Source organism: Cyprinus carpio, chromosome A1, assembly GCF_018340385.1.
Source record: "Cyprinus carpio isolate SPL01 chromosome A1, ASM1834038v1, whole genome shotgun sequence".
Taxonomy (NCBI): Eukaryota; Metazoa; Chordata; class Actinopteri; order Cypriniformes; family Cyprinidae; genus Cyprinus; species Cyprinus carpio.
In genome coordinates this window covers 22,162,302-22,187,340 of record NC_056572.1, presented here as the reverse complement: position 1 = coordinate 22,187,340, position 25,039 = coordinate 22,162,302, and the positions used below count along the sequence as shown (strand labels likewise).

At 35.7% G+C, this 25,039-nt stretch overlaps 1 protein-coding gene across 3 annotated transcripts in view; it reads right to left on the bottom strand.

The window, feature by feature from the left end:
- Positions 1-25,039, bottom strand: part of LOC109052917 (ephrin type-A receptor 6-like) — a 114,850-nt gene that overhangs the window by 33,170 nt on the left and 56,641 nt on the right. The window lies entirely within an intron of this gene.

Sequence of the window (25,039 nt, the reverse complement as noted above, 5' to 3'; positions counted from 1 at the left end):
TGAACCTTTAAACTGAATTATAAGGCATGCCAATTATTTAGTCAAATTAACAATTAATCAAATATATATATATATCCATATTTACTGAAAAACAAACAAACAAAACAATATAAATAAAAAATCAGTATAAAATATACATAAATACTTTTATACAGCAAGGATGCATTATATTAATTAAAAGTGACAGTAAAGACATTTATGTTATACAAGATTTCTATTTCATATTTTTTCATGACATACTAAATTATATTTTTGTTGTGTAAAATGTAATATTATTAATTTTGATTTAATGAAGGATAATTTGTGAGTTATGAATGATAATGTAGTATTAGATTGTGAAAATTCAGCATCACAGAAAAAATTAAATAAATGCAGCCTTTGTAAGCATAACTGAATCTCTCAAAAACATCCTCTTTGCAATCATGTTCACATAAGACTCTAGCATGCCACATTAGACAAATTAAATACTTTTTATATTATTTAAATATTATATTGTTGGCCTAAATGCACATGCAGACAAACTACCCTAAAATGGCCAGTTAAAATATGGACACGTATAAGGCAGATAAAATGTGAGGTAATGTTTCAACTACCCCATCAGTCTCCATGGAACTGGTAGCTTAAGAGTTACATTAAAAGCTTCTTCTTCTCCCACTCTCAGTCTCTCGCTCTCTCCAGTGTGCAGCCTAACTCATTTGATCTTTCCTATGCTCCAAACCATAGCAGCTCTTAAATACTCCCCATCTTGGACTTTGACTCCACACTGAAATACTTGCCAAGGCCCAGGAGAGCAGCCAGACGAGACTGAGTTAAGTGGTACAAACACAACCACACATACTTACACATATCATAGTAAAAGATGGCGGATCTCATTCTGTAGTGTTTCTCTCTCTCTCTCTCTCTCTCTCTTTCTCTCTCTCTCTCTCTCTATCTCTCTCTCTCTCTCTCTCTCTCTCTCTCACACACACACACACACATACACACTAGTTTTACTCTTATTTAAATTTGCTCCTCAGAGATTGGTAATTCTCTACAGCCACAACATTACAGGCATTGATCTGTTTCTCTCTGACTCCAGACACCTTCTCCAGTAACAGGGCCATTCCCGGAGAGCTTCCCCAGCAGCCTTTCGTCCTTATTGTGATGCAGAGAAACAAGTTCTATACGCAGGACCTCTGTTAGCATCTTTTAAAATCAGTATAGGCGTTTGGCAGCTTTCCTAGCAAGGAAAACAACTCCAATGTATAAATCATTAATGAGGGTTCTTACTTTTATTTAGTTCTGTTGTAAACAAAGTCAACTTCTATTTTTACAGAAATGGAGAGCATATATTATCAAAGTACACATATGACAAGCATTCAAACAAATGAGCCACCATCCAGATCTGAGAAAGAAAAAAAAAATCTTTCATGATTTGCACATTAAAGTCAATGTGAAATGCGAATCACAACCCATTTTATTTTCACAATAAAACATATTTTGAAGTGAAACAGGATACTGCATAGGAGAAAATGCAGTGTGTCTTTTATCTTTTGGGAATTGATTGAAAAAGTGTGCATTATATTCCAGATAGGACAAGGTGTTTAATTTTACAAATTAACAGTGGTTCATGACATGAAAAGGAACACATTTTTTAAAAATAGCTAATTATTATATTTTTGTTCAATAATTATTAATGAAACACACACAATATGGAATATCTTTTAATGAGGATGTGTACTGTAAGACCAGGCATGTGAAGATGAAAATAAACTGAATTACACTTTTTATACCAGTTTATTTGTTCCCTAACAATGTCAGACAGAGGACTGTTTTATTTATTTATTTAGTCTTTTTTTCCCCTTGAAAGTCATGAAAATTCCCTGACAAGTTAAATCGGGTGTGTTAGATGAGTGAGACAGTGCTGGGCTGCTCTAGGACAGTTTTGAAAACCTTTTCAGAGACGTGTTCTTAAATGTGACTAATATAATATATATTACATTAATGCATAGCGGGGGGGGTTGAGGGGTTTGACAGGACCGCCCCCACCTTTAGGTTGTCCCACCTAAAAATATGATTAAAAACCATGCTGTGTATTGTAAATAACAATGTTTTATACTTTAAATAACTTGGTAAGTAGTAAAACAACACCAACGGGGCAAAAATGTGATTTAAGTTTAGAAACACTTTGAGTCTCCCCCTCCCTTGCCTCACAGTGCTTTGGTCCAAATGCCTGCTTTCCTCTTTTATATCACCTCAGACTTGCTGAGTCCATGGTTTTCCCACAGAACTGGGCTACTTTAACACTGTTGCCACGGGTTGAAGCGACCCCAATAACGTGATATCAATGTGAATTTTACCGGAGGAACCCCATTAGTTTTGGGCTAGTTTTAAATAGCAATTGGGCAGGTTTTGTTGCAAAAACCCAGCATGCCTACATCACACACACACACATTAGTCCAGTCAGCGAGAACATCTACGCTCCACTATGTTAGCAATAATAATGTTACCTGCTTGAAAGATAGTAATGTCTACAACGGACACGAGCGCTGTCGCAGCGCGACCACAACAGCTTGAAGTTGTCTAATTTGGCACAGTCTCCCTGCTGCACTAATAGTAGTAAGGCTGTGTATACTTGTCCTTGCAAGTACAATTTTAGCTGTATTATTTGTGTCCCCTTCAAAAATTGCTCTTGAGAAATTTTATGTTTATTGTCCCCTCCAACTGTTAGAGAAAATTTACTCCCCTGCATGTATGCACAGTTTTAAGGCAGCTTTACTCACCTTTTTGGTAACTTCATGACTTAACTGACCACAGCATTGTATGCACGTAGTTTATTTTGCGCTTTGATATGAAAGGATACAGGCTACAGCGTGCGTCGGCACCTTTGTGCGTGCAATTTAAGAGAAGTTGTGATTGGGGAGGCTAACCCTAGTCCCGCCCCGCATTAATTGTGTTAAATATTTTTTTAATGCATTAAACTGAAAAAAAAATATATATATATTGTCTGCGTTAACACACTAATTTTGACACCACTAATATATATAGATTTTTATAGTTTAAGATTGAAAGTGCGAATTACTGAAATAATAGTCAAACAATATAATATATACAAAAACAAAGATAAATGTTAAGTTAGTGCGAAAGTTAATGTTAATGTATTAAACTTAATGTGTCCAAGTCCATTTTAATGTAGAAAAAAATGAAATCTGTTTTAATAAAAATTAATCCCTGCATGTGATATAAGTGTGTCATGGTTGAAGAAACATTCCTTTTATATCGATTTACTACTGTTGCTCCAACTGTTTCTGTTGTTAGTGCTACTGCTATTGATATTATTAGCAGTATTGCACTCTTATTATGACTACTAACCAGAACCACAAGTATTGGTATTTTTACAAGACCAATGACTGCTCTAATTAGGCCAAGAGAAGAAGTAGATCTGCCTCAGTGAAGTGAAGACCAGTGATACCAAGAACGGTACGATTCTGCAGCATTTACCTTTCCCCAGAGGATCCACAGGCAGCCATGCTGCAGAACGGTTCAGCTCTCAATATCAAAGGATGCAAAGCAGGATGAGGCAGCGCTGGAGGCAGGCGTGATAACAAAGTGTTCATTTGGATCTAGGAAATGAGTTCAATTTTAATTTGCTCACATTTGTAAAACGACCCCAGGTATGGCTCTTTACAAGGCTTGTAATTACACAGAGGGAAAAAAAAAGAACATTGATATGGGGGCGCTGGGAAAATAAAAGCAAAAAAGCATAAAAACAATACTACATTCACCTTTAATTAAGCTTCATTTTCAGCAGTTTATTGGGTTTTATTTTTTTTATGATTTCTGGTTTTTGGAACAATTAAGACTCAATCACATACCACACATAGTCCGCAGCGTTTCATGTGCTAAACGAGTCATTTCTGTTACTTTCACCTAAAAATCAGTTACCGGATCTGGTAATGTCCACAATTCCGACTTGTACCTTCTAAAAAGCCAATTAAATACAGCCCTCAGTGCCAGTTAATGGACTCCGTAATGGCTTTGTCAATATGAATATACACTTTTTTCCCCTCAGTCAGACATGTATTGAGTATCAGCTGACATACTGTCTGAGCAGGGGGTTAAAACAGCAGGGGAGATGAACAGGAGACGGTAATTTAGAAAATCGATCCAATTCCCTGCAACTGCGCTCTAAACTTTTCTAGAAAACGGCCATGGCTCTGGGCACGAACTTGGGAAAAGTTGTTTGGTTGCCTGACCTCCAGTTGAGGTTTTTACTTAATGGTCATGTAGCGCATAATAACAATGGCGAGGAGGTTTAGGTGGTCCATTTGGAAGAAAGTGGAGTGTTTTATCATTCCGAGTGTGTCTGAATTGTTACAATGACAGACAGCGTAGAGAGTAAGTCTCTCTCTCTCTCCCCTGGCAATCATCCCATCTCAACGGCACTTTGCTTGCCCCCGAGGACAAGACCTTTATGACAGGAGGACAAGAGAGTGTCTGTGTGGAAGATATAGTTCTAGAGATTCTTTCCCTCCCCTTCTCTCTTCGTCTTTTCTCAGTGTCTCTTTTCCTCTCTTTCGATGACAGTTTTGGGGCATTTTCCAGCTCCGCTGTGTTTGTGTGCATGAGGTGTAAGGGTAGGGGGAGACAGGAACTGAGAGAAAGAATTTTATGAGAGACTGAGGAAGAGATGTAATCCCACAGGTAAACAATTTCATCGTTAGCACAGGGGACTGCTGGTACAAAATGCAATTATGATTTTGTATGCGGTTTAAAATTCTCATTCGCCTTTAATGAATGGACTCAGAGCTAGTGACCCGACGGTGCAGTGCAGTCTAGGCCTCATCATCTCTCTTCTCTCTCTCTCTCTCTTGCCTTTTCTTGGTCTCTTTATCTCTCTTCTTCATTCTCTCTCTTTGTCCCTCTATCCGCCCACCTCCCTCTCTGTATCTCTCTGTTGACAGTCTATCTGGGTATGGAAATAGGCATTGGAGATTGCCTCCAGCAGTTTGTCAGTCCCCAGAGAAGGAAATAGACCCATGATAGCACAATTACTTAATACGCTAAAAAGCTGGAAATAATAGCTTTGGTGTGCGAGGGAAAACAATCGGGGAGCTTTGATAGGCAAAAATAATCAGCAAAAAAAGAAATTCGATCAGGGGTCCATTTCGGGCTGCCCCGTATCCTGCTGATTCCACTAATTTGTGTTTTTTTTTTCACCCTCAGCATTTAGATATACAAATCCCATTCAAGGGTTTTCCTGAATGCTAATAATATCTGTCAGTTAGCAGTTGGCAAACAAAGGGTAGAGTGACAGATTGCTGGAATATACTCAATGCTTCCTCACATGACAGTTTTACAAAATGCGGCGTATTAACAGTCATTATTCAATTTGGAAAGCCAGTCTATAGTGAAAATTGTAATATACTGCTAAATGTGTTCAACGGCTTGCGAGTGCATGCTGCCTTCCTCCGACTCACCACCTGGAGCAAATATTGAAAAAAAAAAATATAAGCATTGAGTTTTAGGACAAATGATAAATTTTTAATCTCCAGTTGGTATTTAAATGTTATGAATGTGATTTTCTACCTTTGCAGGAGGAGACGCATGTGTATTTTCTGCCTTATGCAAAGCAATAGGCCCTTATTGAGGAGAGGAATTCTGCTTTTCATTTATCTGTGTCAATTTGATGTACATTTAACTGGCTGCTAATGCAGAACTTGCCATTCAGTCCGGTATGTAATGCTACTGTGGTATTGTGGAGTTGGTGATATTGCAATTTCACTCTATGTGCCACTGAGGAGGACACTGAACCCTGGGCTGCTCCAGGGGGGCTATACCTGCAAATAGTTTACTCACTAACACTGGGTGGTATGACGATGGCATATGTACTATACATACCGTATCCACTTTATTTTTAAAGTATGAGGGGATGCACCCTCCAGAAGTTTGCGCTCTGCAAGTGAACGACGCCTTGTGTTGCCATCCCAAAGAGGTTCAAAATCACTCTCACGGACTTTTTCCTGGACTGCTCCCAGCTGGTGGAATGACCTCCCGATCTCAATTCGAACAGCTGAGTCTTTACTCATTTTCAAAAAAGACTCATCTTTTTCGCGTGCACTTAACCAACTAATACTAGTACTTACCTTTTTTCTTTTTCTTTTCTATCACATTCCAAAAAAAAAAAAAAAAAAAAACCCTGGCTACGTGTTCTGTACTAGACTAACTGAGACTTGTCATAGCACTTGTATACCGTTGTTGTTTTCTCGTTGATCTGATTGTTTCTACTGTTCTCATTTGTAAGTCGCTTTGGATAAAAGCGTCTGCTAAATGATTAAATGTAAATGTAAAATGTAATGGATGCAGCCATCTGAAACTTGAATGCGCAAGTCTTTTGGTGTCATTCGCTTCCAGTTATTTTAGCTGTACAAAAACAGTCTGCTGTGCTGTTTGCTATTGCAAACTGGTCATATTATATTAAAAACACTGTTTTGTAGCGCAAATAGTTTTACCGTTTACTGCACTTTGTTTTTCTTCTAGGTATTTACCTATAGTGGCTAATGAATTGCAATAAATTATCACTGAAAATAGCTTATTTCCGTGGTGCATAGCAGTGCAAATGGTATGTTTGCAGCACACAATTCAAACAAATTATAACCAAGCAGAGAACTACAGCAAAAAGTGTACACAGCTTAGTTGATTTTAATGGGAGGAACTTAGTTTTGGCGTGTCGTGCCACAATGCATACAGACGTTTTGTTTCTCATTGCATACAGGCAATTTATTACTATTTTGAGTACTATTTGTAACTTGAGGATTGTTACATGCTGTAAATATGTTTCTGTACTGATGCTCAAGTTATTCATCTGTTATGAATTACTGTGGTTCAATGATGTGTCAGGGATCATATTTTGGGGTTGAATTTACCGAAACTACATTGTAATAGATTATACAATCAACTTGTTAAAAATTACTATTTCATTATCTTGTAAAATTACTATAGAAATAGTCACTTTAGATAAAAATTATATCCTAAAACAAGAATGGCCACATGCTAAAATTCTCTGAAACTACTTGCAGATGCTGGTTGGTGGACAATATGTCGGATGCAATGCTCTTGTACTCCTTCAGCTCATAGACATGTCTTTGGCCTTCCTCTCTAAATTTCTATTCTGCTCATTTTTCCTTCTTTCATCACCTCTTTTTCCCTGGCTCCCTCCTTGTACATTCTGCCTTACTCCCTTCTTCCACCTCTTAACACCCCACTCTCCTCCCATCGACCACATCTTTCTTTTCCTCTGACCCTTTTGCTCCCTCCATCATTAAACTTTAAGCTCTCACTGTATTTTTATTTTTATTTTTTTCCTTTTTTGACCACAAGTCTATTTTTTTTTTTTACTGGGTGGAATTAAAGAACGAAAAAACAAAGTTAATGAATTCTTAATGAGGAGCACCGAGGCTGGAGGTGACACAGGGGAAAAATACTTCCCTCCCCCTGATTGATGATCATAAGAGAACACTCAAATAAACCAAACCGAGTGATTTATTTCCTGCTGTGTAAGACCTCAGCCACTGGCATATACAGGAAACACATTTGACAGACACTGAGAGACAAAGCGCTGGACTGCAGCCATCAGTTAAAGCTTAACTGTGAGGTCCTTAGGCTGCCGTGGTTGAACATTTGCTTTTGAGAATTCAAGGAAGTGCTCTGGTCATATGGTAGATCTAAGACAGCTACAAGGGTCTGAAAGATGGATACACACAAGCTATTGGAATAGAAGTGGAACAAGTGTGTGCTTAAGTAGGCATGACAAGGTAAACACTGACCTGATGCAAAAACCTTACTTTGCTTAGCAGTCGCTACCAATTACTTCAATTATCTCAATGTCCAACCTTTGACCTAGACGCAAAAGTACTATTCCAGAGAGAAAACACACTACAGCACAAAGTTCACCCATCTGACAAACTTAATGAACGTCTAACAGGCTTAACGAGCTCTTCCACACATACTGGCATTCAGTCGATTTGGATTCAATTATCATTTATGGTGCAATCAAATCTAAGCCTGTTTAGAGAGTAAAATAGGCTCCTAATTGAGAATGATAGTGTTATGCATTGGGCATTTGAACTTTATGCTGTAAAGACATTTAAATGCACCATTAGGCATGTACAAATTAGAAAAATACTATATGTGAGCATCTTGATGTTTTGTCCTGAAACAATATTGTACTTTAAAGTCTGCTTTGTGTGTCTACTGAATCATAGAGAAGCAATATTTTCAAGATTTGTTTTCATCTGCTTTTATTGACATAAAAAGAACACTGTGCAGAGTTATTTGGGTAAACTTTGGAGCAGCTTTGATATTTGATGCTTTTCACTAAACACGGAACATTCTCTCTCTGGTATATTGAACTCTGCATTATGCTCTATTTTTGGAGAAGTGGGCATCTTAACTGCAGCTAGTGAGATGTATAACTGTTGTTTCAATCAAAAAATTTCCCTGAGGTGCAAAAGTGCCTGAAAGGCCTGTGCTCAGTTCACTTTACTGCAGGGCTCAATCCATAGAGAACGAGGAAAGAAATGGCATTTGAAATGAGTCCAAACAAATACCACTGCCGGAAGATCTGCAAGGTTTTTTTCTGTATAAAAGTGAATGAATAAATGAAACAGAAATGTCTACCTCTAAGCACAGAAAGCTCAAGATATTTCTAGATATTAAACTTGTAGTATGTTGACTGATTCAATCTACAGTAGTTAGAAACAAGAAAATCTTTTATAGTGCGATTATACTCAAGGGATATGCAATATTTACAATAAGTCTCTTGGCAGAAAAAGAAATTAGAATAGAGGTAAAGTCATGGACATACATACCTTAAATGATAATGTGTGCACTAATAAACAAAGTGGTGTCCAAAAGTCTGAAATCAGCACTAATGCTACTTATTTAATGTAAACGTTTCAATATAAAATATATTATTAGTGTAACAAATTTTATTACATCTAGAAATGCAGTGTTTGTAATACAGTAGGTGCACAATATTTGGATGTCTTTCTACTTGAGCCGAGATTTTGAAAGTACATATCCAGTCGACACTTCACTACCCCATGAGGCCATGGGGTAGTAAACATTGCGAATGTAGTACCTGGATTTCATTCATACAATGCATATTTATACCATGAACATAACACTAGCAAAGTTTGTAAAGTTTGTCAAATGTAGTATCTACTTAGAATGTACTACCTCTTTAAAATCCATTTCACTGATCCCCCCCCCCCATAGATCAGCACAGAAAATGTGAAAACAGTCAGCAGATTCCATCAGAGAAAAAAAGAGTATACAACAAAAAAAAGTACCAAGACTTTTATACAGTAATCAAACGGCTACTGCAGAAGAAATCTGTAATACAGAAGAGTAAATACTGCTGCACAATCATTTAATTGCTTCTCTACATTTTAGAGTAGTTTGTACTTAATTACTAAAAGTTGTTTTTCATTATTTAAAAAAAAAAAAAAAAAAAAAAAAAAAACTATTTAAAAAGTTTTGGTGTAATAGACCTATGCTGAAAAGAAAAAGTATGCCCACTTAACACCAAATCCATATCCACAGTCTTAGTGCTTTTGTGAAGGGCCTGTGTGATGGATGGACATCTGCACACTGGTGTAAAAACAGTTTCAAGTGCCCACAGGCAAAACGTGTTATAAATACAGTCTTAATGGCAATTATGATGTGGAAAGAGGGACTGGAGGACTATTTAAAAATCAGCAGTGTGTGCAAATGACAGAGAAGTGGATTCTGCCTGTGTAAAGGTATATAAAAAGAGAGCGAGGCAAAAAGAGAGATGGGAGAAGCCTCTAAATGTAATCATTTCAAACGATGAGCTGCCACTCAAAGGAGAGTGAGGGGGTAATTGGGTGTCATTTGCAAGTAATTAAGTGAATGTGTGAATTCAAACGTATGCAGATTTGCTCATTAACAATTGTCTCTGCTTGAAAGTGAAGAGCGCACTGATTCATCATTGTCTTTGTGTGTATGAAAGAATGTTTTATATTCTTTTAAGCAAGATCTAAGAGCCCTCATTCATAATAAATACCACAGATGAGGTACTGTAATAATGTGTTCTGACTCTTTTTTTTAATTCATAAATGTCTCTTCAGGCAAAAGAGCATAAATGGCTCTTCATTTATAGTGGGACGTGAATCAATAAATAAACTTCAAATATTTAATTATTAATTATTGATGATAATAACCTGACCATGGTATGGTTATGCCTACTGAAAGTGTATCATCACATATTTATTTGGGCTTTTGATTAATTAAGATGGTTAATACAATTAATAACATGATTTGCTGCTCAATGAGTCAAATAAATGAATCACATATTTCAATATTTGCTAAGAAAACCCCAGAAATGATGGTAATTTAACAGATTAGACTATTGTGGCAGACGAGTGAAGCACTGAACAGACATTACAATAAAATATATTGTTCTTTTTATTTCCAAATTATTAAACATAAGTTTGCAGCAATCTTTATTATTATTATTATTATTATTGTTATTATTATTGTTAATATTATTGTTATTATTATGTTTTTAGTATTTTCAATTGTGTCTCACTGTTTTTGCACATTTTTAATTCATTAAAATTATATTTTTATTTCAACAATTGTTTACTAAATTAATTTTAAAGTAACAGAACTAAAAATTTTCTTTTTTTCTCTATTTTTTCTTTCTTTCTCTCTCTTTTTATTTTGGTAAGATCACTAGGTACTACATAGTAAACACAAAGCCATCCCAAATTCAGGGTGCTGATCCTGTCTCTACATGTCTGACTTGGTTTCCCAATAACCCTCCCCACCAAACCTCGGATGCATGCAGGCACACACAGGGATCATTTCAGCTCCCATCTGCTTTTAGTACTGCAATATGAATTTTAAATATTGCCTGGCCAGGAACAATAAGAAGGGAAAAATCATCTATATTTACATAAACAGCCTGGACCCAACACATTTCACAATCCAGATATATATTTTACAGAAAGCAATTCCATTTCTTCTGAGAACAACATTAAGGGAAAACTAATCCAAAACCCTCCATTTTTAGGTTGCACTTCTTCTAATTTAACAGTTTTAGAGGAAGGGAGGTGATACAGATGATAATCATTTCTTATTTTGAATATGGGTATGATGAAAGTTATGCATTTAGAAATTGTATTTCTTGTTTATCTTTCTAACTCAATCATGAGTATGAAAGTCTGTGGCAATGAGTGTCAACTTAAACAAAACCCAGGCTTCCATCCAGAAAACAAAGAGAACATATGGGACAAGAGGGAAGAGCAGATCATTCATCAAGAAATCCTGATGCATTCTGAGGAATATCCATCATAACCTAAGGGCAAACTGCTGGAAAGAAATAAATTGGAAAGAGAGAGGAAGGTTGCATTAGTCTATTCCATAGAGGAGATCTCCCAAGGACATACCTATGAACATCTCTTAATGTATAGATCTCTGATTCTGATGACAGGTGGATGAAAAAAAAAGCGTAAGGAATAAAATAGATCTGAAAAAACAAAAAAAAAAGCTATGAGATTGTGCATTGGAATGTGACTTTCAGCACATGGGCATCTTTTCTGAGATGAACAGTTCTGCCAATCAAAAGTGTTCGGAGTGCATTTATCTAATTGAATGACAGTGTAATGTTGTCTTTGTCCATACATGAGTGAGTGCATGTTTTTCATAAATATAACGTAGTACTATGAAATACAGGTGTCACATCATACCAGTATTGACTGTAATATTTAAAAAAATAAATATTGATCTAATTTTAATACTGCACACATGATAATACTGTAAATATCCCAGGACTAGTAACTTGATTTGCAGTGTGTAGCTACTACTGCCACCAACTAACTAACTAACTAAATAACTAAATAAATAAATAATAATCTTGTTGGAGAGATGACATACGAAAGCAAGGCACTGTACCAACACCAAAAAAAAAAAAAAAAAAAAAAAAAAAAAAAAAAAAAAAAAATCACCAGTGTAGGAGTTTTTGGGATTTTGTAGAAAAGACAATCTGAAGGAAGAGTCAATCAACACTAAATATTTTTTGTATGGTTCAGTAAGATTATGTTTAGAAACTCTCTCTCCAGCTCTTATCTAAGGGAACTGAGGTTACGTTAGTAACTGGAGCATTCCCTTTTGAATGATCTCTCCCATAGCGTCACTGAACGCATCCAATAGTGCAGGGCTATAAGCAAGTGCAGAATGAAGCCGCTATGTGAGCACAGCCCCGGAAGCACCCGTACTGAGGGCTCCTGTAAGCATGAGCCAATAATGAGACCTAAGCCGCTTAGGCTGAGGACTACATAACATAACCCTCTCCTCTACAAAGGGGATTTGGTAGAATTAAGTGTACAAGATCAGTGCCTGCAAGGCAGGGATGTCCGAGTTATAAAATCTAGGTAGACGGAGTGGGCCCTCACACCCATATGACACTGCAAGCCCACTGAGGTGTAAGCCATGGCTATAGCATTGACTATCCAGCAAGATAGTCTCTGCTTCATAACTGCCAGTGCCTAAATGGGCCAGAGCGTTCAACATACACTCTAAGAGCCCAAACCGGACAGAGTGGATTAGGACCCTGCTCACCTTCTGAATTGGGGAGTGCTAGGAGGGTGATGACATGAACACTAGGTCAATCGTGAGCCAGGGCATCTTGCTGCTTTGAAAAATAGGGGAGTTTTCCAATGGGCTACTGCTCTGATGCAGCGGTGGGTTAGCCTGAGATGAAAACATCCCAGGTACCAAGCATGGGATGGGACATGAGTTTTGAACCAATACTGAAGAGACCGCATGTGAAGCAGGCCCAGAGGAATCATGGAAGAAGCATCCGAGCATCCTCTGGAAAACCCTGAGGGGACATGAAGTCCCCAGTTTGAAAGACAACGCTAGCCGCTGAATAGTCAGGGGATGTTCCAGCATAATCCATGCCAAAATCCAGGCAGAATCAATAACTGTCCCCAGAAAGACCACTCACTCTCTGGGAGACAAAAATATCTTGGCTGAATTGATTCTCATACCAAGCCACTCCAGGTGGCTAAGCAACAGCGACCTGTGAGCGATGAGTGTCGTTCTGTTCTGGCTAAGTTGGAAAAGAGCTGCATCTATGCATTTCATAAAAGTGAGTGGGGCCAGACGCAGTCCAAATGGCAGGATTGCAAGCTGATAGGCCACTCCCTCAAATGTGAATCTCAAGAATGGTCTGTGATGGGGGATACCTGGTTGTGAATGTAAGCGTCTTTCAGATCCATTGATAGAAACCAGTCCTTGGGGCATATTTGGCGAGGATCATTTTCATAGTCAAGATCTTGAACTGCTGTCTCATCAACGAGTGGTTCAGATGCCTGAGATTGAGAATGGGTCTGAGCCCACCATCTTTCTTGAGAATGAGGAAGTAATGGCCATGAAAGCCGATTCACTGTTCACTAGATGAACCATTTCCATGGCTCCTTTTGCAAGTAGTGTTTGTACTTTGGACCAGAGAACATGAGCATTGTTGTCCCATACCGAATTTGAATGATACCTCTGAAGCGAGGTAGCCTGTGAGCGAACTGAAGCAAGTAGCCTTGTTCTATGGTTTTTAGCAGGAGATGGCAGGAGAGGTAATGAACAGCAAGACAATGAGTGCCAGTGATGCTTCCAGTTCTCCTTGCAAAACCACAACCCGACTGGTTTTTGAACGCAGTTGTGAGGCATTGTTCAGAAGCTATTGAAATCACAGAGAAAGACAGAATTCCTTTTTTTTTATGAAAGTCATTTACAGTAAGAAAGATCCAGATTGTGCTATCTTCCCTGTCATAATCCACTCTAGAACATAGTCTGGGTGCCTGTTAACATCTCAAAGGACAGAACAAGTGTGGTGGTAATTATGCACCGTGGCAATACCCATTAGCACTCCTCCATCATTACAACTTAGTGAGGGAAACAAAACAAACTGAAGCAATTTTATGAAGCATAGATTTTTAATCCTAACACAGCGCTGCTAAAAACTAAACAATAGCAAAGAAAAACCACACGGTCAATATCCTCAGGTCAGACAATGGCATTTATTGATTTTACATTTATTTATTTAGCGTTTTATCCAAAGCAAGATCATGGCTTACTGCGAAAAGACAGTATTTATGTCTTTCCATTTAATCCCCAAAATACATTTGGGACCACAAATTCGCAACACTAAACTAATTTTTCATGGTGAGTTACACCAGTTGCTAAAATGGATTGAGAAGAAGGAAAGGAAAGTCAGCTTTGATAGCTTCTGTGGAAAGGAGAACAAGGATGCAAACTCGTCATGGATGGAAAAAAAATACAAAATAAATAAATACATACTGTAAATAAATTAAATAAATAGCCTACATACTGTAAATAAATAAACAAACAAATACATGAATGAATGAATGACTTTTTCTTTTTTTCTTTCTATCTACTTCAATAGTTCACATTTATTCATTGTGTTACTTGCCGATTATTTGTAATTATTTTTACTAGTAACTTCCGAGTGAAAATTGTTTCTACACCAATTTTGGTCACACATTTTATTTTAAGGTCTAATTTTCACTATTAAATATTAACTACTTTTGCCTTAAACATTTAAGCCCACCGGCAACTATAAATGCTGCAGTTTATACTTTTTTTATTGTCTTTTTGTAAGTATTTTTCTAGATGTTATCCATGTTTTATTTCTCAATGGCATGCAAGCAAACAACCTAATGAAGACTTTCAAAAAAAAAAAAAATAAATAAATAAATAAATAAAAGGTATTTACTCCCTTCCTGTCACATGAGGCTGTCAACTTCCTACCCCTACTTCCAGGAAGCATGGTGAAGGCAAACCCTCCCAAAGAAATTAAATTTTCATGTTACTAAGTATTTTTTGTTGACATATACATACATACACAGATTAACTTAACTTTGAGTTAGATGCCAAATGTTCTCCTCCTATTCAAATTTGACATTGAAGGGATGCATACAACATAATTTCCCACCGGCAACTATAGTTGCCGCACATTCAAATATGATTTTCAAGAACAAAAAAAAAAAAAAAAATGAGGGAAAATAAATTCAGAACATGTTAACATAGGACACTATTAACATGACTTTATGCATGAAACCATTCAGAAGAATTTGGGCACAAATGGGTTAATAAAATCCTAATTTGGTACTTAATAGTAGTTAATAGGTACTGTAGATGTTAAGTTTATATATGGGGTAGTATTATGGGATCTAAAATATGGCATTAATATGTGCTTTATAAACAGCTAATATGTTAGTAATATGCATGAGAATTGATCATTAAAATAAGGTGTTACCCCATTTTTCAGTGTGCTATTATAAATGATGTCTTAATTTCCTAAAGCCTCTTTCCACCAATTAAGTAAAAAAAATCTTCTCAAATGACTGATACAGATTCAAAACTGTATTTTGATGAAAGGTAACAAGTTTGCATCCCCTTGAAAAGTCAATGGAGGAAAGGCGGACAAGCAATAAAGAGTTAAACAAAGATTTAAATTTAAATATGAGACCAAGTAAAGAAGTGGCCAGACACATGAAGGAGGGTGGACCAATATTACAGATGTAGGACAGTTTATGAAAAGAAGATCAAGTTGTCCTCCTTGTGATTCGCAGAGGAGTTTATGAGAATGAGTTTAAAGGACATGAGATGCATTGAAGTAGGTAGGAGCATCAAGTGAATATGATGAACACCAAGAATGATGCATCTTCTGGGATGAGGGTAAGAAGAGTATCAAGTTCATCTATAATGTATGTCTATAGCATTATATTCATGGAGTGGATGGTAAGGAAGGAAGGGGGAGATATGAAATTTCCAAGATGATGTGATAAGACCTACACCCTCTCTATGACCTGAAGTGAGAGGCAGTGAGAGGAAATGCAGTACATATAGTATTGCATGTAGCCAAAGTGACTTGACAATTTATTCCTACTACAAAATAGAAACCTTGAACACCCTGGTGAATCTGTGTTTCACTTTATTTATGTTGAAGAAATATTATGGGTCTGTTAAAAGTTTAACAGCATTTCTGGCATAGTGTTAATTCGGTTACTGTAAGGCACTTGGAAGTACATTTTTGGAGGATTTAAAAGCAGAAATATACAGCTTATAGTTTTAAATAAATATTATAAAATATATACATTCATTCTTTTATTAGAGTTTTTATGTCTTATGTTCACATAATTTTTACAATAATTTTTGGGTTTGATGTGTTAGAATATGTTGTCATTTTGTCATGTTGTTCTTTTCTTATTTTGTAGAAGAAGAAAATTGTTATTTTTTTTTTTCACAGCTGTCATGAGATTTCATTTTCAGCAGCATGTTTATATTCATAATGCTTTATATTCAATAATGCTCGGCAAACAAGCATTTAACTAGAATCCCCTTAAACCTTGTCAGGATCTGTATAATGGTAAGCAATGTTCCACTTTCACCTCACTTCTCATCTCAAACCCAGATGCAGGAAGTACTGACTTCACACACTAAACTTTTTAAACTTTGAGGTTGCACTTAATTTCGATATTTAGACAGTAGACTATATAGTAGACTATCTAAAGTTGACTGTTGAAATAAAGTGTTACCACATCTTTTCTCATTAAGTTTAATCCACAGTTAACTTATACTAGTTTATGTTATGTAATCAGAAGTTGGAGTGATTGGGACATTGGGTTTATATATATTTTTATTTTATTATTTTTTTCACCTCCAGTGTGTAGCAGTTAATCCTAAATCATCATATGCACGCATTGAGCCAATTGTATTTTTTCTACCAGCCTCAGCTGTTTTTAATTCACAATCACTCACAAGCTCATTCTGCTAAGGATGCACGAGAGCAGAAAAAAAATAAAATAAAAAATAAAAAAACAATCACCAAATATCAATTACTGGTTATAGAGACAGAGAGGGAAAGAGAGAGAGGGGAAAAGGGAAATGGAATCTATTGGCTTCCTGTTAAATGGTCTCCAGCATTTTTATGAGAATGATACAGATTTATTGGGTTTAAACCTCAGATATGAGTAAAGAGGCATTAGTGGAATTATTTGGCCATTAGTGTTAATGGAACAGGAGTTTGAAAGGACCTGAACTTGAAAAGGATGAAATAACCTCTACACAGATACAGGAGGGGCCAGCGATCACCTGGCTATGGACTGAGTGTATTTCTTGATTATAAAGTCAGTGTCCCATTACATTCTCATAGAATGTGTCACAATGTATCTTTGCTTTATAGTGACTTTCTTTTTCTCTTCAATTACATCTTTCTTTATCCTGTCCATGTCAGTCTATATATCATGTGCCTCACTCTATCTCTCTGACACAAGGGCAGAGAGAAACTAGCTGAGTAGAAAATTAAGAAATTGCTCTCGATCCCAATTCATTCACGCTAAATCTCTCTCTTTCAATCAAAATCTCTTACTTTACTTGTAAACGTAAGGACTTAAGTCAGTTTATACTCATACATCTTGATTGATCTGCTGTCCAAAACACTACTTTACAATAGCATTTATTGTACTTATCCACATAAATATGTATCTGATATAGAAAATTGATAAAAAAACTAATCTACTAGTCCCATTCTAAAGTAATCTAGTCATAGTGATGAAAAAAAAAAAAAAAAAAAACCTTGAGGGGATAGGAAAACGGAGAAATTATTTTGACTCCCCCATATTTAACGCTCACTCATTTTTTTTCCTTTACTTTCTAACCCTTAAACTAAAAAAAAAAAAAAAAAAACAAACAAATGACTGCATTTTTGTTCTATCCCTTATGCCTTATACTATCTCTTTAAGTAGTCCCTTTTACTTTCCAAAAGAGAGTAAAGAGAAAGTGAGAGACCTAACACTGCATTGAGCGATCAATACTGTAGTAAATGAGAATCACATGTTCACAACAGACTTATTGGTCAGGTTTGTGCAAGTGACCTGTGTTTAGTGAGTCTTTCCAGGCCTCATTTTAGTCTCCAGGGGCCCGTGAGCCTTATTTAAGAGCCCTGTAGACACAGATCTCTCTGTGGCGATGACCCAGAGGGAAAATAAAAGCTGTGTAGGCACTTCCATTTTAGGTTTCTGTAGGCTGTAGTTCCACTTTTGTTCTTGTTTTTAATATATTTCACATTTCATATGACATTTCATTATTTTGTATACAATGCATGTGTCTGTCTACATTTGTTTACTTAAGTATTTTTTTTTTTTTTTTTTCGTTAAACGCATGGTACCAATGACTTTGGTGGGGGGTCCAAAAAAAAAAAAAAAAAAAAAATGGTGCTGGATAAAATTCTGGCAGTGCCAGTTCCAGCATGTTCTGACAAACGTTATGCCATGGATACAGGTTATGGAAAACAAGGTTTCAGTAGACAGTGTTATAGATCCAGTCATAAAGAGTCCTAAATTATGAATTATATAAATTACAAGTGATACTTCATGGTTGAGTACTAAAAGAGCTACTATAGATGGCATCTGCAATAATACTAGACACAGATGCAATCTACGACCTGCCTAGGCTTAAAAAAAAAAAGAAATTCTGCATTAGTTTTGTCCATTTGCACATTATACAAAAAAAAAAAAAAACTAAATTTTACAGTTAAGAAGTAGTGGTCGACCAATATATTGCCATGGCTGATATATCAGCTAATATTTGGCACTTTTTAATAAGTGACATTGGCCAGTGTTTCTTTCTGTTTAGCCAATATATCGGAAGTGGGACTTTTATTTTCACAGCACTGATAACGCCAGCTCCCATTCTCTTTCTTCATTATTTTACTGTCTCTGTTTAACACTTCAGACTCATAAATTATCACACAGAACTTTAAACCAAATAAATGGTATTTGAAAAAAGTATTACAGCGTTTGAGTTTCTATTATTAGTAACAGATAGTAGATCAGTAGATATCATGGTAAATGCACTTGCAAAGTTGCACTAGCCATGTTATAAGACCAGTAGAGTACATTCCTAGTATATTCAACAGAACATTTCACAGAAAGCATGCTTTACCCTTTTCTTTTAAAACATATGCACATTGTCATAACTCAGGTCATAACTCGAGCAATCTGTTAGGACAGTGCACATGCAGGCTTGTTAATAATCACAGGCTTTGCTACCCAAGAAATCTTTTTATTTACCTCGAACCCCTCATTATCACAACACTCTAGAACTCAGAGCCAGATGTGCTCCTTTAAGAGCACAACAGAGTGTCTTGGATCCTATGTTAATTGGCTGTAATTTCCTTCCTATAATCTCGCACAGCAATAGTCACACATTAGTATTCAAAGCTGCCCGCAGTCTTTCTCGCCTTCTGAGAATGAAAATCAAAGACATCATGACTCTTCACAACTGTCTCTGTGTTGAAGAGGACTGAAAATAAGTGATATTGTTTGCAAGCTCTGTTTTTTTCCCTATGTGATTTTATAGTCTACACAGAAGGAATTGAAGGAATACAGCAGTGTTTGATTAAAATGGTCTGATATTGTTTTCATTTTAACATTATTTTTTTTTTGTTTGGTGCTACTTAAGTTTCTGATTAAAAACGGCTAATTCAACTCTATTCTTTAGTCACACATTTTGGCACAACTCGTTCAATTTAAATATGTAAAACATAAAAATTGCTTAATTCATTGAAACTGCAAGAATAACTTAAATTGAGCATAACCACAAGAATTGAAATTAGATCACAATGAAAATTAATTTGAGCATTATGATGCAATCATCCATCCATAAAGTTTTGTTCATTTTTTTGTAAGTTTTGTTGTTTCTCTCTCTCTCTCTCTCTCTGTAGTCCGCATGTGTCAGGTGAGTGTGGAGGATGGATGGAGAGTGTTTGACTGAAGTGCAAGGTATGAGTCATTTATTACCTTTTTTCCTCCTTTTCTATCCTTGTTAAGTCTGTTAATAGTTGTGTTGTGTTTTATTGGTAATAATATGGTAATATTAGTTAGAAAGAAGTTGTTGTCTTAAGGAATTTTACTCCCAGTCTGTGTACTGGGAGTATGGCAGCTACAAGCATGGAGAGATTAGATTTTCTAACAAGGTGCCATGGAATAAAAGTTGATACTACTGCAAGTAGGGATGTAACGATTAACCGCGAGCCGGTTGAAAATCGATTAAAAAATGTGTCGATTCAAAACGGTTGAGATGCTAAACAAATTGTGATTCATTTATTGGTAGAAGTTTACAGTATATGAATGTATGTCTGAGGGGAACTTACTGTCTTTAGAAAAGTTTGGATGGTATTTTTTCTTTTCATCTTGCCTCTGTATAATGCATATGAAAGTTCATAAGTGCAGCGCTGCTTTGTTTACAGCGGAAACCAAGAAAACGCTTTAAGCACCACCTGCTGGCAGAGAGTGAATCTGCGTCTCGTTCAGCTCTTCTGCTGTTTCATGCTTTCATGTTTCAGATATTTTTATATGTAGTTTCACAATATTTTTTAAAACAGCTCTCTTGTATTTGTTTGTGTTTATGCCCCAATAAATGCTGTAGATAGAATGATTTTTTTTAATACTTTGGATGAAGTTTAGAGTGAATGTAACGATGATGATTTTTTAATATTAGGAGGAGACTTTAATTGCACCGAAAGTGGTATAGATAGGAATCATGTTGAACCACATAACTTATAAAATCGAACAGCATTATTGATGTTTGGAGGAATTTTCATGGCACACTGAGACAATATACTTGGGCTCATGCTCATGATAATCAGGTATCTTTGGCAAGGCTTGATAGATTGTATGGTTTTAAACATCAGCATGTTTAGAGAATGCATGATAACTCCAGTATGTTTTTCTGACCACAGTTTGATCAAGTGTGTTATGACAATAGTTATATAAAGGCAAAAATTGTATATTGGCATTTTAATAATAGTTTGTTGTGTGATTCCTTTTTTTTTAGAGTAAAATTAATAAAAAAAAAAAAAAAAAAAAAAAAAAAAAATATATATATATATATATATATATATATATATATATATATATATATATATATATATATATATATATATATATATATATATATATGTATGTATTTTTTTTTTATATATATAAAAAAAAACTAATTTTTTTTGGATGAATGTTAAGACTTTGAAATCCACTTTTTTTGTCATTGCAACAGTGGTGGGATTTTGTAAAGGTGCCATAAATACACATGAACTAGATGAAATGACTGGCAACATGGGCACTATCTTCTCTAATACATTAGAAGCTGTTGCCCACATCAAATTGAGAAAGGTTAGAGAAAAATGTTCTGTGCCATTGTATAACAGTAATACCCACTCTCTCAAGAAAGAAACTCGTAGACTTGAGCGCAAATGGAGAAAAACTAACTTGGAAGTTTTTAGAATTGTGTGGAAAAACTATATGTTCAGCTATAGACGGGCTCTAAAAATTGCCGGGGCAGAGCATATTCACAAACTCATAGAAAATAACCAAAACAATCCAAGGTTTTTATTTAGCACAGTGGCTAGATTAACAAATAACCAGACGCCACCCAATCTAAATATTCCCTCACAGTTAAATAGTAATGAGTTTATGAATTTCTTCACTGATAAAATAGATAACATTAGAAATACAATAACAAATGTAGATTCTACAGCGTCTAATACTTCAGTTTCATCCATCGCACCCGAAGATAAACTGCAGTGCTTTACAACTATAGGACAGGAAGCGCTAAATTAACTTATTACTGCATCTAAACCAACAACATGTTTATTAGATCCTGTACCCACTAAATTACTGAAAGAGTTGTTACCTGTAGCAGAAGAACTGCTTCTCAATATTATTAACTCATCGTTATCTTTAGGTCACGTCCCAAAACCATTCAAGCTGGCTGTTATTAAGCCTCTTATTAAGAAACCACAACTAGATGCTAGTGAACTGGCAAATTACAGACCCATTTCAAATCTTCCATTTATGTCTAAAATTTTTGAAAAAGTTGTGTCTGCTCAATTGTGCTCCTTCCTGCAAAAAATATCTCTATGAAGTATTTCAGTCGGGTTTTAGGCCCCACCATAGCACAGAAACTGCACTTGTTAAAATTACAAATGACTAGCTTCTTGCGTTAGACCAAGGCTGCATCTCATTGCTAGTTTCACTTGATCTTAGTGCTGCATTCGACACCATAGATCACAACATACTCATAGATCAATTACAAAACTATACAGGTATTCAAGGGCTGGCTTTAAGATGGTTTAGATCCTACCTGTCCAATCACTACCACATTGTTTATTTAAATGGGGAGTCATCTCATTTATCACCAGTAAAATATGGAGTGCCACAAGGATCTGTCCTAGGTCTTCTGCTATTTTCAACATACTGCATTAGTTTCCACTGTTATGTTGATGATACTCAACTATATATCTCAACAAAACCAGATTAAACTTCTAAATTATCTAAGCTAACAGAGTGTGTTAAAAATGTAAAAGATTGGATGACCAATAATTTTCTCCTATTAAATTCAGATAAGACAGAAATATTACTTATTGGACCAAAAAACATGTTGTAGATTACAATTTGCAACTAGACGGTTGTACTGTTACTTCCTCTACAGTTAAAAAATCTGGGTGTTATATTAGACAGCAACTTGTCTTTTGAAAACCATATTTCCCATGTTACAAAAACAGCATTCTTCCACCTTAGAAACATTGCCAAGCTACGAAACATATTACCTGTTCCTGATGCAGAAAATCTAGTTCATGCATTCATGACCTCTAGACAGGACTATTGTAATGCACTGCTAGGTGGTTGTCCTGCCTCTTCAGTAAACAAGCTACAGGTAGTCCAAAATGCAGCAGCTAGAGTCCTAAGCAGGTCAAGAAAATATGATCATATTACCCCAATTCTACAGTCTCTGCACTGGCTACCTATTATGTTCCGTATCAGTTACAAAATATTATTACTCAACTATAAGGCCCTTAATGGTTTAGCTCCTGCATGCCTAACTAGTCTTCTACCACGCTACAATCCATCACGCTCCCTAAGGTCACAAAACGCTGGACTTTTGGTAGTACCTAGGATAGCAAAGTCCAGATTTACATCCCGTGGTAACTAGGATTTACACAAGCTTCAGTCTGGATCCAGAACACCTGAGAAGAGATGATGCCAACCCCTCAGAGGACCTCAGATGATGCTAACCCTGAAACAACATACAGAATTACCAAATTTTGCTATAAGTTTGATTGCATCATATAATAATTGCTGTTAATAATGTTCATTGTCTGTTTGATTACATCTTTAATTGATTTTTCTGTACATTTCTGCCATATGCACATAAACTGACAGTCACCAATGATAAGCTACTACTTAATATTGTAGAAACTTAATTTTCTGTAAAGTTGCTTTGCATCGATTTGTATCATAAAAAGTGCTATACAAATAAACTTGAATTGAATTGAATTAAGATGGGGTTTTATTGACTTATCCTGTAGATATTACGAAAATAACTGTACAGTTCTAAAAGGATTTATACAAAAGTGAAATTTTAGAAGTAATGTTTGTTTTATTAAGAATTTACCACAGATAACCGAAGATGTTAATAATGAAATTAGTAAAACTCTAAGTTTATAAGAAATTGAAGATGCATTGAAAAAGATGGAAAGTGGTAAAACACCTGGAATAGATGGTTTAATAGTTGAATTTTATAAAGCCTTTTGGTCAGAGGTAGGCTAAGAATTAGTAGCAGTTTTCAGTGAGAGTCAGAAAAATGAACTTTTTCCATGTAGCTGCCGCAGGGCAGTTATAACGTTGTTACCCAAAAAAAGGAGATCTTTAATGATATAGGTCACTGGAGGCCTGTAAGTCTGTTGTGCAACGATTATAAGTTGCTTTCTAAAGCCTTTGCAATTAGGTTGGGTAAGGCTATTGAACATGTGATTCATCCTGATCAATCTTATTGTGTGCCAGGTAGGAGAATTTCAGATAATATTTCTTTTATTAGAGACATTTTAGATGGTGGTAAACTTTTTGATTTAGACTTTGGGCTAATATCGACTGACCAAGAGAAGGCTTTTGATAGAGTCGAGCATCTGTATTTATGGAGTATTTTGAAAGCCTTCGGTTTTGATTCTGGTTTTATTTCAATGTTAAAAACCTTATATAGTGAAGTTGAGAGAAAAGAGAAAAGAGAAAATTGACAAGAATAATAATAAAAGTCTTGTAGCTGTTTTCTTTAAACTTGTAAAATCCAGGATTTTAATTGATTTCTGTTATCATAAATTAATGCATGATCTTTTAATGTTTGAAATTATATGGTGTTAAAATGGGATTCTTTGTAAAAGTTGTGGAAGAAGAGCTGTGTTTTTCATTTCTGTTAAGGTAATTTAAAGCCTGTGTAAGATGGATGGTTGATTTTTTTTTTAAATAATAAAATGAAGTAATAACATGAAGTTGTGGTTTTTTTTTTGTTTGTTTTTTTTTTTATTTTTTTTTTTTATTATTATTAGATGTTTGGTTGGATTTCAGGTAATCAGATTTATTATCAGAAACCCATGCAGAGAAAATCTAGAAAACACAACATTTGTGTGCATAAACCTGCACTTCAGAGTGTGGTCTCCTACAATAATTAAGAAACAAAAGCTTCCCTGCCATCTATAAGCACTGTTCTTCTTCATTTTAAAACATCGCCATTTCAAGTTGATCTCTAATATGTCACAGGCAACATGATGTCTTATTTGGGTCATGATAGAGCTGCTATATTATGCACTCAAGCTTGGGGGTCTGAAATTGAAATAGCGACAGGGAGAGAGAGCGTCAATTGAGATGTTGAGTCTGTCTGACAGAAAGAGAAAAATTCTCTTCTTGCTCTGAAGAGAAAAAATAAGGAGCGAATTTGTGGTGCACTGCTTTTGTTTGTGTAGACAGCCCTGTTTGCACATTCTTCTGTTCGTTTGGGAGTTTTCATTCGTTTTTTCCCCCTGCCTCTGCCCCCCTCCCTTTCTCTCACTCAGACTGCTTTGATCACTCTGGTCTTTGAAGCAGCGCTCAAAAAAAAAAAAAAAAAAAAAAAAAGGGGG